At 48.7% G+C, this 19966-nt stretch overlaps 1 protein-coding gene across 12 annotated transcripts in view; it reads right to left on the bottom strand.

Annotated features, from left to right (window-relative positions):
- HIVEP3 (HIVEP zinc finger 3) overlaps nucleotides 1-19966 on the bottom strand; it is a 450052-nt gene that overhangs the window by 266867 nt on the left and 163219 nt on the right. The gene's annotated exons all lie outside the window — the stretch shown is intronic.

Here is a 19966-nt window from a genome sequence, read left to right as displayed (position 1 = left end):
TTTGGTAACGTGGTCATTTCCTGGGTTCCACCTTCTAGTTTGCTGATACATTTTTCTTCTGTGTCCTATCAGATGCTTAATCCATGTACTGATTTTTAAAATCAGTAACTATACCCAAATGTAAAAGCACTAACTGAGCTTCTGGTATAGCTGAGTAAGTCCCTAAGGTACTGACCCTCTTCCAGATAACAATTATATATTCAAAACAACAACAAGCAATGACCCAAAGGCACTGGAGAGTGAAAACTCAAAATAGAGTCTGGAGGGGAGTCGACACTGGCGTGGGCTAACTTTCACACATTTGCAGCTCTTAGACTAATGGCAGGCCACATCACCTTGGGGGTGGCTAAAACTCCTATACTGGCAATAACAGGAAGTGATTGGGGAATCCCAGGAAAGAGAGATCCAGGAACGTAGTCCCAAATTAAAATTTCCACCCAAATCTCTGGATCCATTAACCAAGCATATGCAGATTAGACCCTGAGAAGCCTTAGAAAGGACAAAGAAACAGACTGACTTTTAAATTGCTACCCAAGAGACTGAGTTTTCAGCTTGGATCCAAAGTTACTTGCCTGCTAAAATAAGTGAGCAGACAAACAAACAAAATCAACAGGCTCTTTGGAAGAATATATAAGAATCCAGAATCTCTACCACAAAACATTAGCAATATCCAGGATTCTTCACATAGTCGTCTAAATTTCTTGATATATGAAGAAAGGAAAACATGATCTAGTTTCAAGAAAAAAAGACAATCAACAGAGATCAACACCAGGATAATGCAGATATTAAATTTAGCAGACAAGACTTTTAAAGCAGCCGTCATAACTACACTTAATGATGTAGAAGAGAATATACTTACAATGAATGCAAAGATAGGAAACATCACCAGAGGATCATAGATTATAAAAGAAAAACCAAAAGGAAATTCTTAAATTATAAAATACAATATTGGTAAGAAAAATGGACAAGTTTGAAAGCAAAATGGAGATGACAGATGAAAGAGACAATGAACTCAAAGACAGATCAACAGAAATTATCCAATCTCAAGAACAGAGAGACAAACAAAGGGGGAGAGAGAGAGAGAGAGAGAATCTCAAGCAGACTCCCCGCTGAGCATGGAGCCCAATGAGGGGCTCGATCCCAGGACCCTGAGATCATGACCTGAGCTGAAACACTCAACTGAAAAGAGTTGGACGCTCAACCGACTGAGCCATCCAGGTGCCCTGAGGAAAAAAGATTTTTAAGAATGAACAGAGACTCAGGAATAGAAGGACAATACAAAAAGATTTGGCATACATAGTTGGAGTCCAGGAAGGATAGGAGAGAGAAAATGGGGGTAGGAAAAATATTCGAAGAAATCTTGGCTGAAATTTTCCCAAATTTTGTAAAAGACATAAATTATAGATTCAGAAATCTCAGTGAACTTCAAACAGATAAGATATGTGGAAAACTACGCCTAGATACCTCACAGAACAACTGCTGGAAATCAAAGACAGAAAATCTTGAAAATAGCCAAAGAACAATGACACGTCACATACAGAGCATCAAATTTCAAGTAACTGCTCATTAGAAAAAAATGTAACGGCAGCCAGCGGACAGTGGAACAAATACTAACCCCAGAACTCTATATTCGTGAAAATATTCTTCAAGAATGAAGATGACCCAAAAACATTATGCTAAGTAAAAGAATTCAGACATGAGCCCACATATTGCATGGACCCATTTAAATAAAACGTCCAGAAAAGGTAAATTTATAGAGGCAGAAAGTAGATTAGTGGTTGCCTGGGGCTGGGGACAAGAACAGAGATTAACTGCAAATGGACAAGAGGGATGAAATGTTCCCTGACGTGGAGGCATGGCTCGTGGCCCCCAAGTCCCCCCCCCCCACCATGGGTTCCCAGAGCATACTTTCCATTTCCCATGATAACACTCAATGCTTATTGTAATTAGGTGCTTAATATCAGTCTTCTCCAGTGATTGTGAACCTCATGAGGACAGACTCTATTTCCAATTTGTCTTTCTTGGTATCCCTAGCCCCTAACACAGTGCCTGAAAATGAAATCAGGGCTCAGTAAAAGTCTGTTGAATGGAATTGAACTTCTCATTCCCTGTTGGTGAGCCCTTTCTGCAAACTGACGATTCTTTCATTTCAGATACATTTTCCTATAACATGTTTTAGTAATTTTTCTCTTTCATTTGTTCCATTGTCTACATGAAAATCACGAACGATAGTACTTTGTATTTTGTCTCTTCTCTAGGACTATTAATTTTGTTCGCACATTTTGCCCTTTGCCCTTTCCTTCTGTATTTTATGTAATTTTGCCGTGCCACGTCACTAATCTTCTGCGGTGATGGCTCTAGTCCTCGCTATCTCCAAAGCACTCCCGGTCCTGCGATGGTTCATTATCATCAATTTCCTGTCTTAATTGTGCCAGTTCCTTGTTCATCTCACTGTTTACTGTCTCTTATTTTTCCTCTTGTTTCATAAGGTCCATTTTCTCATGATTTCCTTCATACTACAAAGGCAATTGGCTAAGACTATCATTTTCTGTATATTGGAGTAAATGTTCTTCCAAAATGAGCTCTTCCTTCATCTTTTTTTTTTTTTTATGCCACATTCCATTTCTTCTTTTTGGAGAAGGCAAAGAAGAGGAAGCAGAATTTTTGCCTAGGTCTCATTTTCTCCCCTGGTTCCTTATCTTTGGTTCATGGCAGTTCTATCTGGGCCTGTTATTCCCTAAATGATATGGGTAGATTCTCCTTAGGTTCCACTTCCCTCTTTCCTGGACACTGTTTGATTACTCTCCTTAGAACAGGAACTAGAGAGAGGAGGGTCCATGATTTGCTCAGTCCTTTGGCCGCCTGAGCAAGATGGAGAGGAGGGTGGGGCTGGACCTTGGACAGTCTCAGTCTACACCATTGTCTCTGGGCATTCACTCACTCTAACTCTGTTCCTAGTTCCAGCCCAGGGCATTTCCTTGGGTCAGGTGTATGTCCAGCCTCTCTGAAGAGCCGGCTTCAAGTACACATGCCGTTTTGATGGGAAAGTCCTCCTTCATCTACCTATTGTTGCCTAAGTGATTGTTACCTACTGTTGCCTAAGTGATTCCCAAGTGGAGTGCCTTCCAATAACCACCATCTTACTGCTCCCAGTTCTGTGGGCCAGGGATCTGTGAAGGGCTCAGTGACTGGGCAGCTTGACTAGGGATGAAGGGCCCAAGATGGCCTCACTCAGTCTGTTGGCTGGGCCCCTAGGTTCTCCTCCATGTGGCCTCTCTCTCTCTCTTCGTGTGGTCTTTTGTCCTCCATGGCTTCTTTCTCCAGCAAGATGACCTGGATGTCTTCACATTGCAGTTGGGTTCTGAGGGAACAGAAGCGAAAGCTGCCAGGTCTCCAAAGGTCTAGGGCTGGAGCTGACCGGTGTCACTGTCACCACGTCGTATTGAGCAAAGCAAGTCACAAGTCATAAGACCAGTCAGATTCAAGGGACCCGCTCCTGGGTGGGTGGAGCAGTGGGTCTATAGAGGGACGGGAGGAACTGCTGACAGCCATCTAGAAGAACTACCACCATCCTTCTTTGTTCTGCTCATATTCCATGTTAATTCCGGAGAGACTGTGCCCCATCCTTTCCGTGGGGACAAAGAGCGAACAGCTGAGTAGTTAGTGGTTCATCTGGCCTCCATCTTTGGATGCTAGTACTTACCAGGAGAGGGAGGGGAGGAGCTCCAAGACGGCTGTTCTGCATTTTCCCCAGTCCAACCATACCCCTGAAGTCTCCAGACTGGGGGGGTATCTGTGGTTTCTCGAAATTTCCTTCACTCTTTTTTCCTCACATGATGCAACTTTATCCAGAAAAAGGAGCTCTCCATTCACCCCAAACATCATCCTGCCATTTGGTCTATGCCACTCTGAATCTGGAAAAAACCTATTAACATTTGTAGGATGTGGTGGAGATCTGTCCCTAGTTTAAGCATTCATGTCCTAGTCTTTGCTATTTTTACTTCCTTTTAATGATTTTGGACAGTTCCACTCTCCCCAGTCCTAAGGACTGAACTGTGTCTCCCAAAATTCATATGTTGATACCCTAACCGGTCTTGGTTAGAGTAACTCGACCAAGGTCACACAGTGAGTGACAGATTGGAACTCAGTCAGCCTGGCTACCAGGCCCACGCTCCTCGTTTCACGCTGGGAGGTCTCTCGTACCTTTCCTTCTGACGTGCAGTTCCAGAGAGGAGGCGGCCTCCTGGACTTCCTCCCAGCTGGTGGCTGGTTGCTCCCGGCTCTGCCCTCTGCCTCATTCTACACTCTCCTTAAGCACCAACCACCCGAGTGGTGACCTCGGGGGGACGGACAGAAGAGGAATTCTGCCTCAACTGCACATTCCTTCCCAGCCTTTGGGGAGGGCAACAAAGACACCCAATTAACACCCAGTGTGTAGGTGGGTGGGGAGACAGCGGCTTTTGTCTGTCCTTCTGGTGTCCCTGGGAGTACACACAGCTCCGTTTCTAGGCCCTGGTCATTCCACAAGGGCACTGGGACACCAGCAAACTCCTGCCAGCAGCTCAAAAGCACTGAGACAAAATATTTTAAAAATCCATGTATTTCTCTCTTGGCACATACAAGGCGGGTTACTTGCTATTTCAAAGGAGGCAAGAGAAGCAAAGAGGCTGGTTTGTGGACTCAAGTAACAGATTTAATCTGCACAGGACTTTTCAGTGTTCAGAGCACGTTTCTACCGATCTAGCTTTACCTTCACGTCAGGCCTAAGCAACTAGAAAGATATTTTTGGTGTCTGGTCTATGTTGTTTGTGACAAGCTAGTCCTTCCCACGAACACGAGGAACATTAACTCACGTGAATGAGAATCAGAGTTAACATTTATCAGTGATCACCAATTCTAAGCCCTGCTCTAAATGTTCCTTGCATGCAATAACTCACTAACTCCTCACTACTTTTGACCTTGACCTCCAGAGACCCTTGGTTCCATAAGCGGTTTTACCTTCCTGCAGCCCTGAGTGATGAGCCGCCCTCTGAACGATGCACCCAAAACTGTGCAGTGCGTGACCTGTACAATCAGACATGGCTGCCCTGCTGGGCTACGCCACCGTTATCCCTTGTGCCGGTGTGGGACCTACTTGAGGTCTCCCGTCTCACAAGTGGGGCTTCCCCTTTCTTTTGCAGAATCTGTGAGCTTTCTGCATATTTTATCACTCATTAATCAACACTCTGTAAAAGGTTTATTTCTCCTTCCCACAGTTGCCTCCCCAGGTCCCTGTCACAGAGGCGAGGAGCTAGAACTGTCCTGCTGCTGGGAGAGGCTGTATGAAGGATGGAGGCACTCTAAGAGCTGGAAGATTCTAAACAGGGTGCGTGGGCTGGAACTGGTAGAGGCAGTAATTCAGGGTTTTAAGTATGTGTGCATGGGTGTGAGGTGCCCAAGGCAATGACGATGTGGTTCATTTCATAAAACAATTAGGCTGAACAACAGACAAGATAAAGGAAGAAGGGCACCAGACACTAGGTCAGGGGCTTCACTCTTCTTCTACACAACCCGTCAGCCCTAAGAAGACTGTCAAGTTCAAACTACTATCTACGTTTTACAGGAGAGGAAATGTAACCTCAGACATCATCACCCTTCTTCAAAACCCAGCTCAGGGATGTAATAATAAATTTCAGGAGCCTTATATTCCCTTGGACCCGGTAACACATTCCCAGGAATTCACCCTATGAAATAAGCAGAGATGGGCCCAAAGAACATGTGGAGGGATGTCCACTGCAACACTGCTAATCGATATTATTCACCATAATTAAGACTAGCAAAAACTAGGAACATCTTAAATGATCGCTGGGGAAACGAACACTTGAGTTATGGTGGACCCCAATGAGGGAATATCACGCAGCCGCTAACAATCGGGGTTTTAAATAATTGTCAACTATTAAATAGGAAAATTGTTCATGAGAGGCTAAGAGAAAAATAAAAGAATACAACATTACATATATGGTAAAAATCCTTTCTAAGAATGTGTGTATATACATACAGAAAAAAGACGAAGGAAATACATCAAAACGTTAACAGGATATGAATTTAATGTATGTTACACTCGATACATGAAAGCACTGGAGTCGCCAGTTGGTGGGATAGCGGGTGATTTCCTTCTCCTCTATATACTTACGTTTCTTTTGCAAATACTCGACAGTGAAACCTATTGCTTTAATGGGGAGAAGTGGCGGTGACTCTGAAATCTGCCCAGGGGTCGTCTTGACTACCGGTGACCGCGGGTCCCCGCGCCCTTGGTACCAGCAGGCCGCATCACCCCGTTCCTTCTGCGGTGGAGAACCCGGGACCTCTGTACCACAGATGGAGAAAGTGAAGCTCGGAGAGGAGTGCTTTCTTCCCCAGGTCACACGGAACCCACATCTGTCTGCCTCCGAGGTCCCAGCTCTTTCCTCTTCGTGAAGCGGTTCCCTGCTGCCTCCACTGCACCTGGCCCGGAGGAACAGCTGCCCCAGAGCTCCGCGCACCACTGACGCAAGACTGGGGAATTCTTCCCGAAACAGTCACGGGACCCGAGCCTGGACGGAGGGAGAGGTGCCTGCTGGTCATGCCACAAACCCAGATGACGTTTGCTTCTTCCGTTGGTCACCGGGAGTGTGCTGCTCAGTGTCTCCACTGGCAACCCCTAAAACCTGAAGACACCCCATTTGTGTTCCTGCATCGGTTTCCGCCCCTCACCCTATCGTCTGACTTTGTGACCCCTCCCCCCCCCCGCTGCTAACCGCCAGCTCTGCCAAGTCACCGTCCCCCGCGATCTACTGCTCCTCTTATGCCTCCTTCTAGGCGAGATGACTTTTACATCATTTCGGGGTACCACACAGGCTCCAGGGAAGACACCCGAGGCGCTGCTGGTGACGGCGGGCCGGGGAGAGCGAGCCATGGGCCAGCCAGGCCTGCTCCCCTCCGCCCTCCACCAATTCCAACCAAAGCAGTTCTTCCCATCTTTGGGTTAATACCGGGCTCTGTGTGACTGGAGGCCACAGATCCAGATCATTAACAAATACACGAAACACTCCAATAGTTACATTATCGCCGGAGAACCGTGTCACAGTGCGGAACACGGGAATGTCTCTTTCCAAGGCTACACTTATGCCGTATTGATTGTAATTCACTGGGCCATTTCAGCAGGGCCTTTTCTAAAGGCTTATTGGGAGAGAGTGGAGGGGGACCGCTAGAGAGACAGAGGTGATGGAGGGGGAAGGACAGGAGGGAAAGAAGAGAGGAAAAGAGGGAGAAGGCGGGCAGGGGAGGCACAGGCCCAGGACCCCTAGGACAGCTCTTTGGCTTCTTCTAACACCAGCATCAAAGAACACCTCTGAGAAGCACCTGTGATTTTACTTCTAGTTTCCCAACAAGCCATGACTCTGGTCTCCCTGCCTTCGCAAGGGCTACTGCCTCGGCCTTAAAAGCTCTTCCTGTACTTGCTTAACCAGCAAACTCCCCCAGTGTCACCTGGGATCCCCCAAGCCTCTCTGGGAGCCACAGGCGGTACAGGGGCTCCTGGGAGGATGCCCAGCTCCCTGTGCAAACCTTGGAGGGGCGGTCGCAGTCGTGAGTTAGCTGGATGTCCCTCTGCTTGTCCTTTCCCATGCCAGGCTGAACGCTACCTGAGGACATGAGCCCACCCTTGTCACCTCTACACTCCAGTCCCAACCCTGGGCCTGACCTCCTGGCCGCAGGTCCTTCACACGGAGTCAGGCAGCCCTGAGTTGGAGCCTGGGCTCCATCACTCAAGAGCTGCAGGAGCGTGGCATGTTGCTTAACCCCCCCGAGCCTCAGTTCCATCACACAGAATGGGTATGACGCCACCTCTCCAAGGGTGGTGGGGAAACCGACTGTCGTCCCTCCTTACCTTTGTCTCCACAGGACTCATGACCATCCGAAAAATTATACATTAACTTGTTTCTTTATTGTCTGTCTTCCCTCACAAGAATGTAAGCTCCCCGAATGCAAGAGGTCATGGGACAAGGACGGGCGCCTGGTTCTCTCTCCATAAATATGGTGGCATGAGTGAAGTGACTGAAGAGACACACATGGACAGCCCCTCAAGCAGTGCCTGACCCAATGGCTGCATTCACGAAGGACAGAGATTCTAGCCAGTGGCCCTGCGTCTGCCCCACAGAGACTGTCATCAGAAGACTGAGGAGGAAATCAGCAGAACACGAAATTGGAACCCTTGTACACTCTAGATAGGGTTGTAAATTGGTGCAGCCACCATGCATGCCAGTCCCTCCAAAAATTAAAAATACAACTACCACATGATCCAGTAATTCCACTTCTGGGTATTTACCCAAAAGAACTGAAAAGAGGACCTTGAAGAGACATTAACACTCTGCACTCACTACAGTATTATTCCTAATAGACAAGATGTGGAAACAACTCAAGTGTCCATCAATAGATGAACGGATAAAGAAAATCTGGTATATACATACAATGGACTATTATTCGACTGTAAAAAAGGGAAATCTTGCCAAATGCAACAACATGGATAAACCTTGAGAATATTCTGCTAAGGGAAATAAACAGTCACGGAAGGGCAATTACTGCATGATTCCACTAGGAGGTCAATTCATAGTAAAATTCATAGAGTCAGAGAGATTTACCATCAAAGAATGGTGGTTTCCAGAGGCTGAGTGGGAGGAGGGGAAATGGGGAGCTGCTGTTGAACGGGCATAAATCTTCAGTTAAGGAAGATGAATGAGCCCAGAGATCTACTATACATCCTGCCTATAGTTAACGATGCATACCATGCACCAAAAATTTTGTTAAAAGGATAGATCTTGGGGTTGGATGGTTGAGCATCTAACTCTTGGTTGCAGAGCTCAGGTTGTGATCTCAGGGTTGTGAGATCGAACCCCGTATAGGGCTCCACGCTCAGTCAGAGTCTGCTTGAGATTCACTCCCTCTGCCTCTCCTGCTCTCTCTCTCTCTCAAATAAATAAAAGTTTTTTAAAAAGGGTAGATCTCATGTCATGTTCTTACTAATATAAAACAAAATAAAATAAGAAATGACCCTCACGAGTAGCCTTTTCCAGACTCACAATTTCCTCAACCAACATCACCTGGCCAATCCCTGCGTCTTAGAAGCACTAGTGGGCTATCTGTGCCCTCGTGGCAGTTGTGCTCACTGGAAGAACAGGGGGAGGATGGGCAGCTCTTACCAACAGGTGGATCTGGCACATCCCAACCACCTGGCAAAACTGCTCAGGCCTGGAGAGATAAGGCCCAGGGCTATACGGCTGGTGAAAAATAACAGGAAGGGGGTAGGTGAATGCACAAGGCGTAATCTCTACCAAAACTCATGCTGTCTACACAATGCACTCCTTGAGATCACAGATTTCCTTTTCAAAAAGTTCTTTCCATATCATGAAATCGTCTACATCCAGACCTCACACCCAGCTGTGCATTATAGGAAATAATCATTTTAATTCTTTCAAGGACACTCGGGACTCTGTAAAGGCAGCTGGCATGTTGTGGAGCTCAGAGGGTCCTCTGGAGGTCATGACACTGGGTGGTCATCAGCAGCATGTCGGCTGGACTTCAGACTCCCCGGTGCCCCTGACAACTGCACCATCACACATGCTCACCAAGTCTTTGGAAGGAGTTGCCTTTGCCAAAGCCAATTCCTAACCACACCATGGGTTTAATCTCCTTATTTCAAAGAGAACCTAACTCACTTTTTGAAACGATCCAAATGGCATTGCTGATTTGATTTGATGGACTTCTGCTTTCCAACTATTTCCAAGGTGTGACCACTCCTTAAATGACGAATAATGACCTTCACTGGGGGACTCTAGGAATGGACCAAATGTTTCCCTGCAGACATTTCTGAGGGTCACATTAAGGCAATGGCTCCCCACCTTGGCCGGCATTAGATCCAACCGGGAGACTGGAAACAACACACAGGCTCAGATCTCACTCTCAGAGACTCTGGTGTCACAAGTATGAGATGCAGCTTGGTGGGGATATTTTTTGCTTCCCAGGGGATTCTTAAATGTGCCACCAAAGTGGAGAACCCCTGCTAAACATTGGTGGAATCAGCGGGACCATAAACACATGGAGTGCGACCCCAACCCCAGTAGTGGTAGGTGCCTACAGGAACATTGTGAATTTTGTAAATTTGCAAAAGCCTCATTGTATAGTTGAAGAATTGAAGCTGATCACGAGCACATTGGCTGGGCGCCTGGGTGGCTCAATCAGTAAAACGTCTGCCTTCAGCTCAGGTCATGATCCCAGGGTCCAGGGATTAAATCCTGCACCGGGCTCCCTGCTCAGCAGGGAGCCTGCTTCTCTCTCTGCCTGCCACTCTCCCTGTTTCTGCTCTCTCTGACAAATAAATAAATAAAATCTTAAAAAAAAAAAAAAAAGCACACATGGCTTACCCAAGATCTTGGAGCTCAAAGTACCAACTCAGGCTCCTTCAATAAGATCTGTCAAGTACCCTGTGCCCTGGTCAGCCTCCTAATTACCCACCCAGCATCTCTCCCACTGGGCCAGATCTTGCATGTAGTGCAGCCCTTCAATCTAGTCTGTGGATATGTTTTCTCTGGCACACACAGTCTTTTGTAAAATTCTCCATTAGTTGGCTAAGAATCAGAAGAGCTTACATTACAGATGTGTATTTCTGGCTAACAATGCAACACTCCCATGGGCAGGGCTCACCTGGAGCTGGCTTGGCCCATGCCCTCTGTCGGACCCCCAGGCTCTCTAGGGGCCACCCCTTCCCAATCCTGCACGGGCTGTTCGTTTGACCTGTCTGACCATGTCACATCCATTTTTGTGACCCCCACATTACCCCACGAACAGAGGTGAAGCCTTATTAAATGGGAACACCATCCACTCAAACAGACCGTGCTTCCTGGAAATACCAGTCTTGGCTTTTATCTAAAGAAACTAGAGTCAGACCTGATACACAATTACAGAAGTCCAAACGATAATGACAGAGCAAACACATCACACTGACCCGGTGTCTTATCATTCTCAAACGCTTTCATGGACTTGCATCCAAAGGCTTTCCTCCTCTGCTTCTACTCGAACCCTGCTGCTGGTCCCAGGTCCTGAAAATGGCCTGCAGAGAAGTCCAGAGCAGTGGCCTCAGGCCAATCCAAACAGAAACCTCTGAGCACAGGAAGCCATTTTTCCTATTGCTTTCCAAGGGACAATGCAATCTAGCACATTTGGATTGATAGAAACTATGAAATCTATTCATATACATTCAACAAAGGTCAGAAGGAAATTTGAGGGGTCCACATAATTTTAGATTTATTAATTAGCTTCTTTTTTTTAATGTTGTCTTTATATTCCTACTTCTTAAAAAATGACTCAAGAATTCTTAAATTTCTTGCAATGTCCTCATCTGTAAAATGAAATGACAATAATATGTGTCTTACAGAGAAGTTGGGAGGACCGAGAGAGCCAATTTATTACGTAGGGCTCGGAGCAGCACCTGGCACAGTGTAAGGAACTCAGCAAATATTTGCTATATTTATTATTATTCACTTGTACAGGGCAATTTATCTCTCCCCTCCCTCCTTCCTTTTCCCACAAGAAGCTAACCAAATGGGTTTATGAGATCCCCATGACCTCTGTCCATTAAATAAGGATGAACTTATTCAGATGTGACAGTCTCATTGACGTAAAACTCTCATTGATGGATTTGAATGTTTAAGTGACCGCAGTGTCTATTACAGAAGTATGTTTGTACAATTCACTGATGGGAAGAGCTACATGGAGATATTTAACTATCTCCCTGTCCACTTTTCTCTCTCAACCCAAAGGCCTGTAGAGTCCAGGATGGGAACTGTACCCAACTCATTACTGCGCCTTCGGCCCATGAGTTGGAAGGCAGTAAACATCAACAATGAATGTGATACATTAATGAATATTCAGACAATGCAAAAATAAATCAAGATAAAGATGCCCTATTTCCTTCAATGGTACAGTCCTACCAGCAAAAATTCTTTGGTGTCCTAGTGACAGGCTGTGGTCGATGCCCAGAACGAAGACCTGATTGTCCCAGCTGCTGGGAACGCTGCTGGCTCACAGTCAAATCCCTCCCTAGCACGGCTTTCCACAAAGGGCGCTGCATCACCAAAAGGAGCCACACATGCTCCCTAAAAGCAGCCTGTATCAATGATTGATCAGTTGCATGGGACAAAGGCCTGGCCCCTTTGGCTCCATGTAGGACAACTCTGAAGAGCCATCTCAGCTCCAAAGCCCTATAGAACGGAGCCCTGTTGCAAATGCACCACAGTTCAACTTCTCCTCTGCCCAACCCACTCCCCTCGCTCCCCAGTGAGTGCCCTGCACACAGGTCTCCACTCCAGGCGACACCTGGAGGAAGCTGACCTATGACAGTTCGTACCAGGATTAAGAACCACCAGGTGGGAACAGGTTGTCTCTTCCCGGAAGTTTCTTATTGCTATACATGCACGACTCACTCCTTGCTTTATTCATAGCTCAAATGCATCTCAGAGAGGACTTCTCTGACAGTCCGAACATCTCCCTGTCCAAATCAATTGCTAGCATGTTACCCCATTGGACATCCTTCCTGCAGCCATCAACATCTGAAACTGTCTTGTTCTTTGCTTTCTTACTTGGTCTTTCCCCCCTCTCCCACCAGGATATAAGCTCCAGGGAACAGATACCTGCTAGGCTGCTCACCACCTATATGCCCAGCTTCTAAGCATCACCCTGCATGATGAAAGCCCTTAAGAAATATTCTTAAGGGAAAAGCACTGGGCTGAGGGTGGGGAGCCCTCATCTTGCTCTGTTTCTGCTATTAACCACCCATGTGACCTTTCTGAGCTTCACTTTTCTCATCTGCAGAATGAGGTGGCTGGGTGTGGTGATCAACAGGGGTCCTGACATCTCTAGCATGCTATCATTTTACATGGCTAGCTCAGAATCTACCACATGGGTATCATAGAATTTTTGAGCTAGAAAGGAGTTTCTCAGAGCATTTTGCAAAATCTGATGAGTCTGAGCATTCAGAGGCCAACTTCAGGATTACATGAGTGCTAGAAAAACTTTGTATCTAGGGATATGTTTAACGTGGGGGGGTCATCAAAGTCTTAGGGCACTATGAAATAACCATTCTTCTCTTTCCATAAATACTGTGAAATGTGTTAAGTGTCTTTCTCCAGTCCTACGAGGTCATGATAAAAGCAAACACTGGTCGAGGCTGCCCAAGTGGCCAGTGGGACTCCACTCCTACGAAGCACCGACAGCAATGCCCGACCCGAGCAAGCCCTCAGGGCACGTTGCCTCTTACCAGCTACCACTTTGAACGCAAACAAAAGTCATCTTGAGGGAGGTACACTTATGATGCACCCTGGGGTTGTAGAGACTGAAGCTTGGAGAGATCACACAAGGCACTGTGGAGTCAATGACCTGAGAAGTGCTAGAGCCGGTGTTTGAAGGTCCAAGTCCAAAGCTTTGTCACATAGCTACCACACTATCCTGCCCACCCCCCCGAAAGCGTCATAGTCTCTTGTTTAAAGACAGGAATCCTGGCTTGCAGACAAGTCATCGTTTGACTCTCAACTAGAAGTGATATGCCTGATTGACAACTACGTTCCTCAAACTTGACTGTGGGCGCACCTGAGCGATCTTCTTAAAACGCAGGTTCTGATTCGGAAGATCCAGGGTCAGGCCCGAGATCTGCATTTCTAATGTGTGCACATGCTGCTGATGCTGCTGGTCCGTGGGTCAGGCTTGGAGAGGCAAAGGTACCAAGGAAGGACCTCCTGCTAAAAGTCAGAGACTGGCCTCTGGTCCAGCCCTGGCAAACCCTAGCGACAAAACCACAGCCAAGTTCCTTCTCACCTCCCCAGGACTCGGTGTCTTTGTCCATAATATGGAGATGACCCCACGTTTATACCTACCGCCTAGGATGGTCATGGTGATGACCTCACAGGGTGTGTGTGAAAGCACCTTGTAAACCAGAAAACGCATAGGGAGGGGGCAGGAATTTGCTTGTCCACTAGTCTGTGGCCTTCCAGGATAGGGGTCAGGGTTTTCAAGGGGCCCCCAGTGCACTGCTGAGCACATAGCAGGGAATTAGTTCAATGTTCAATCCAAGTGTCAAGCACTTCTAATATTATTTACTTTCATCTTCAAAACAATCTCTGCTTCCCATTTTGCAGGTAAGGAAATTGAGACATTACCTAGCACACCCCAAACCACCCAAGCAAGAAATGCTGGGGCCTGGGTTCAAACCAAGATCTGTCTGGTTTATACCCTCTATTATTCCTCCAGCTGAGAGGCCTGGACCCAGATTTTGCTTCTGTGCCTGTCATATGGACACTGGGAGTCTAACCCCTTGTTTGAATAAATGGGAGCCCTGAACTGTGGGCTCTGGTCTGGGGACGGATCCTAAATGCAAGTTGAAGCTTGTCATTTCAGGGGCAGCAGAAAGTGCAAACACAATAATCCAGCTCAAATAAACTCTCCCAGTGTTCTGCAATGAGAACCAAAGTCAAGGGCATCCTACTTTCAGGGCCCCCAAACCCGTGTCTAGACTGTGTCAAAAGGAGCAAATGCTTAGAACACCTGAAACTAATAGAACACTATATGTTAACTACACTGGAATTTAAATTAAAAATTTAATACATAAAAAATAAAGTTAGTTGATTTTCTCCAAAAAGAAGGGAAAAAAAAGAAACTAAAAAAGAAGGACGGTTCTCAAGGTGGGGTCCATCGGGGTCCCCAGAGGGCCGTGCAGACCACACTGCTTTGTTCTTGACGCTGCCCTACAGCTCCAGCCACCAGCTTCCCGCACGATGCCGTGCCACACGGGGAGGCTGGCGTGTGAGGCCTTCGTCCACCGACCTACTCTGTTTGAGGCCCAGAGGCTTTGAGAAAGGAAGACGAAGGGCAGAAACTGAAGGGGGAGCGCGGTATTGTCGCCAGCTTAGATGCCGGGAGACAAGGCACGAATGGCAGAGGTGAGGCCGGCACTCAGGGCCACCTCACTCCAAAGTCTGCGTCCCTCCCTCCGCCTCCCGTGCTCGTAACCACCACGAGCGGCCAGAGCGACAGGACCCTGCGGCCCAGGGAAGCGCCGAGCGGCGCCCCAGAGCCTCGCCTGAGCATCAGGCAGACACAGCACCTCACCAGCGGCCACAGTGGAAGGGGGCTTCTCCTTCACGAGTCCTTCTGCTGGTGGTGTCCGGCTCATCCAGACAATGACTGGACACAAGCCGGCCACGGAGGGAAATCCAAGACTCGAAGAACTCTCAGAGGAAGCCGTCTCAGAGGGGGTGCTGCCCGGCCCACCCAGCACGGCAGCCTCCAGCTTGCGGACCCACCGGGCCCCAGGCCCCCGATGCGGAAGCCACAGCAGGAGAGGGGAGCGGTGCTGTGACCCCCTAGAGAGGACCCTTAGCCAGGGTCAGAGCTTAGCCAGGAAGCCCCGGCACCGTCACAGCAGGAGAACGGCCAAGGAGCTGGAAGAGCCTCCCGAGACCAGCCGGCCCTGCTCCCTCTGGGCCTGTGGCTGCACCGTGCACCACACGCCCTCGTTTAACCCCCCTCACAGATGGACTGGAGAAGCTTGAAGCCGCTGAGAACAGGCTGGGTGGTGGCTGTGGAGGCAGTCCCACAGATTTTTAGAACCTCTCATTCCACCCAGAGTCAATTTCTCCCTGCTCTGTTCTCTGCAGAGACGGACCCCCTCGCTGAGACCCCCACTGCCCTGCTCCGAGGAGACAGCTTCCTGTCCATCTGACACTTGTCTTTCTAGAGGACATGACTTTTAAGTGCAGGACAGTCCCTGAACCAGGGAGTCCATGAACCCTGGTACCTGCCGTGTCCACGGGGGCCACAGCCAGCCCCTATGCCTGAGTTTCCACAATCTTCTAGCCCTGACAAGGTCAAGAATACGTGCACAAGCCAAAGACAATGACCTTCAGGACAGATGTCAAGGGCTCCAGCTGCCTGAGCCTGGGCCTAGCCCGAGCCCTCTGCCCCACAGACATGCCCTGTGGAGAACCAGCCAATCTGAGCCCAGTCTCCTTGCTGGGAGCTGGGGGTGTGAGATCCACAGAGTGGAGCACAAGGCCAGCGTAGCTTCGGGAGAACAAAGAGAGCTGGGTCAGGCCCACCAACAAGTCACCCGTGTCCAGAGATGCCCCGGCATTGAGGGCTGCTTATGGCCCCAGATGGTGAGGAATACACTGCAGTTCTCCTTGGGGCACAAGGGACCGCTGACAGGATTTTCTGGAACTTCCTCACCATCCTGATATGCTGATATCAGCAAGATAATCTGAGCACGTTCTCTGGTTTCCCGAAGCCAGAATGAGCCTAAGAACACAGGTCAGTGAAACTGGCAGCAGAGACGCCCACCCCACCAAGTTACTGGGTCCCAGCCCATCCGCGTGTATTCCTAGTGTTGGCCCCTGGAGGAAATTCACAAGGGCCCGAAACAGTATGACCAGCCCCTTGGACTTAGCTGTGGTGAGATGTGACTGACACACATCAGGGTTATTGGCTTTTTCTCTTTCCACCAACCTATGTTCTAACTACCACTGGCTCTACTTCCAGAGTCTCCCAAGCACAACAGCCTTTCCATTTCCACTGCCAAAGCCCTGGCCATGCCACCATCATCTGGCCTGGACTATTGCAATTGCACAGCGTGCCCTCGACTTCTCCACCCTTGCCCCTCTAAAAGCCATCCCCCACACAGATTACGTCCCTCCCCTACTTAGAACCTTCCAGGAGCTTCTCAGTACCAACTCCTTAGCAAAGCCTCCAAGAGCCTATAGGATCTGGCCTTTGTCTGTCTTTCCCGCCTCCCCTCCTCCCCTCCACCCCACCCCTACTCCACTCCTCACACACAATGGCTTCCCGGTTGCCTCACACACAAGCAGCTTACTCTGTCTCGGAGACTTTGTACCTGCTCTGGCACAGCTGTCACCTTCTCATCATTCAGGGCTTCCTCCAATGTCACCTCCTCAGAGAAGCCTTCCCTGACCACTCCAGCAACAGCAGCCCCCCTCAGTCCCTCTGTCACGCTTTGTGTTTCTGTCTTCTCCATAGCGCCTAGCAGCACCTGTCATGCCCTCTTCACTTTCTCGTTCCATGTTTATTGTTTGGCTTGCATTCCACGACACAAGAATTATAGACAGGCACCCTGGTTTCCTGACCCCTATCCCCAGCCCTGGGAGGATGCCTGGTACCCAGCCGGCATTCAGAGAGTGTTTGTGGCCTGCTGGACCAGCCTCTGTCCCACATCCCACTCCCTCTGGGGATTCTGACTGCCCTCTCTCTCTCTTACGGCTTTCCACCATAGTGGCTCCCAGGCAGGGGTAGCCTTGTGGCCTCTGCCTAAATGCCCCTGGAGCAGACATGTGGTAAACCTGGGCTGCAGAAGAATGTTCGAGCACTGCTTTCAGCGCGTGAAAGGAATCAAACTCTGCCCCTTTGACTCAAATGACCCCAAACTCCTCCTTTCTCCCCCCGCCCCGCCCTGGGGGTGTATATATATATATTTATTTTTTTAATTAAATGTGTTGAGACCACTGTAGATTGACATGGAGTTGTAAGAAATAATATAGAGAAATCCCATGTGCTTTCACTCGGTTTCCCCCCAGTGATAACATCCCATGAAACTCTATCATAATGTCACAGTATCAAACCCACTGGCATGGATACAAGAAGGATACAGAGCCCGCCCATCAGCACGAGGATCCCTCACATTGCTCTGATTGGCCACCCCCGCCCTCCCTAACACTGACCACCACAAGCTCTTCTCCCTGTCGACAATGCTGTCAGCTTGCTCCATGCTCTCTTTCCACACGTTCAGAACCCACAGCATGGCTGTTGAGTGCTTGGTTCCCTCCCACCTGCTTGTGCTCAGCCTCAGTTCTGGCCTCCCCTTCCCTGCGGAGTCGCATTATCTGATCTTTGCCTGGAAGTGACACTCTGATGATTTTAGGACCTTCTAATTCATGCAGGGTACTTACATGTATCCCTCTCTTCCTAAGGGGGTGGCATCTCTCCCTATGCAAAGAGCATTGGGCTTGGAATCCTGTCTCTACCTTCTCTGAGCCTCAGTTTTCTCCTCTATACAATGGGTCAGTAATATCCAGCCAAGCTGAGGAGATTAAGTGACACAGTGAGGTGACTTTGCCTGGTACCTGGCACGCAGTGGGGATATAATGCATAACTTAGGACCACCTACAAATCTCAGCCAGTCTGCAAAATAAAAATAGCAATGAAATGAAACACCATTTCCTAATGGGACTAAAGTCAGAAAGGGCATCTGATCCTAGAACAGAAATCCCACAGTTTGCTCATAACAGCTGATAACTGAACTAAGTTATCCTCTGTCAAAAAAGGTGTCAAGGATTTTGGGAGGGCTCAGGAATAGACCAACAGAAATCTGCCAATCAACAACATTCATCACACAACTTGCTGTGTGCCCTTGTCAAATTTCTCTACTTCTCTGGACTTCTACTTCTTGGTCTGTCAGAGGGGAGCCGGCCTTGACCTGTGCTGTCCTCACTCTGGGCTTCAGGGTGCTGAGGGAAGACCAGGGAGAGCCCTACGAGGCCTCCGGCCTTCTCCCCTCCCCCGCCAATCCCAAGCATCCCCCTGTTAGAGTCCAGATGGTTTTTCCTTTGCTGAGGCTCTGGAGGTTTAAGAACTTTTGAGACCACTGTCCTGATAACTGCTCAGATTCCTCTGGCCCTACAGGCCTGAGATCCCGAGTGCAAGCACTGCTCACTCACGGGGCTCTCTGCAGCAGAAACAGGTCTCAGTTTAATCAATGCCTCCTCCAGGAAGCCTTCCCGCCCTTGGAGAGGAAGGTAGGGCCACCTGTGGGCACCTGCCTGGCACCGCCTTCCCAACGTGCCCATAGCAGCATTCTAGGGGACGGCACTAAAGAATCACAGGGCCCAGAGCCTAAGCACCAGCACCCCCGCCGTGGGCAGTGGGAAGGCTCTGTTTGTGCGGATACCCGTGAGGGTGCTGGCTCGGTCCTAACTAATGGGCACCACCTGGGGGCGCGAGGACCCCAAATGAGTTGCAGCTCGGCTTACTCGGACACACAGTGACACCAGAGGGTTTCATGTGACATCCTTCTCCTGGTCAAGGAGGGAAATGGACCAATCTTTGACCTTGCTCAGCTTTGTAAACACCCGGTAACCACCCTGGATGCAAATGACGGGCCCAAACTTTGAAAACATTCATACTCCCTTCTCTTAATTCAGTCTCCGGAGGGGCTCGAGCTCTATTGGCCAATATGGTAGCCACTTGTCACATGGGACTATTTAAATTAATTTAAATGAAATCCAGTTTAACACCTAGTTCCACAGTTGCACCAGCCACAATTCAAGCGGCTACCGTAGCCACATTTAAAGCGGCATAGCTATAGGCCGTTTCCAGCATCACAGAAAGTTCAAGCGGGCTGTGCCGCCCACGGCTGTCTGGGACACCTGAGCCCAGCCCTCTCCACACCTCCTTCTGAGAATCAGTTCACCATGCTGCCCGTATCTTCTTCACTTGTTCCTAAAGGGCCCAGACTGGGGTGAATTGTGACCCCTGCCAAGTTCGTGTCCATCCAGACCTCAGACGATGATCTTATTTGGAAATAGGGTCGTTGCACATGTAATTAGTTAAGATGAGGTTATCCTGGATTAGGGTGGGCCCCAATCCAACATGACTGGTGTCCTTACAAGACAAGAAGACACAAAGACTCACACAAGGAGAATGCCATGTAATGACAGAGGCAGAGACGGGAGTGACACATCTACATGCCAAGGAACACTAGGCATTGCCAGCAACCACCAGAAGCCAGGAAGAGGCAAGGACAGGTTCTTCCCTAGTGCCTTTAGTGGGAGCATGGCCCGACTGACAACTTGACCTCGGGCTTTTGGCCTTCAGACCCAGGGCAGAATAAAGTTGT

Source organism: Ursus maritimus, unplaced genomic scaffold (genome assembly GCF_017311325.1).
Source record: "Ursus maritimus isolate PB19 unplaced genomic scaffold, ASM1731132v1 scaffold_12, whole genome shotgun sequence".
Lineage (NCBI taxonomy): Eukaryota > Metazoa > Chordata > Mammalia > Carnivora > Ursidae > Ursus > Ursus maritimus.
Note: the sequence above shows the minus strand (reverse complement) of the source record. Positions and strands in the feature narration are given on the sequence as shown.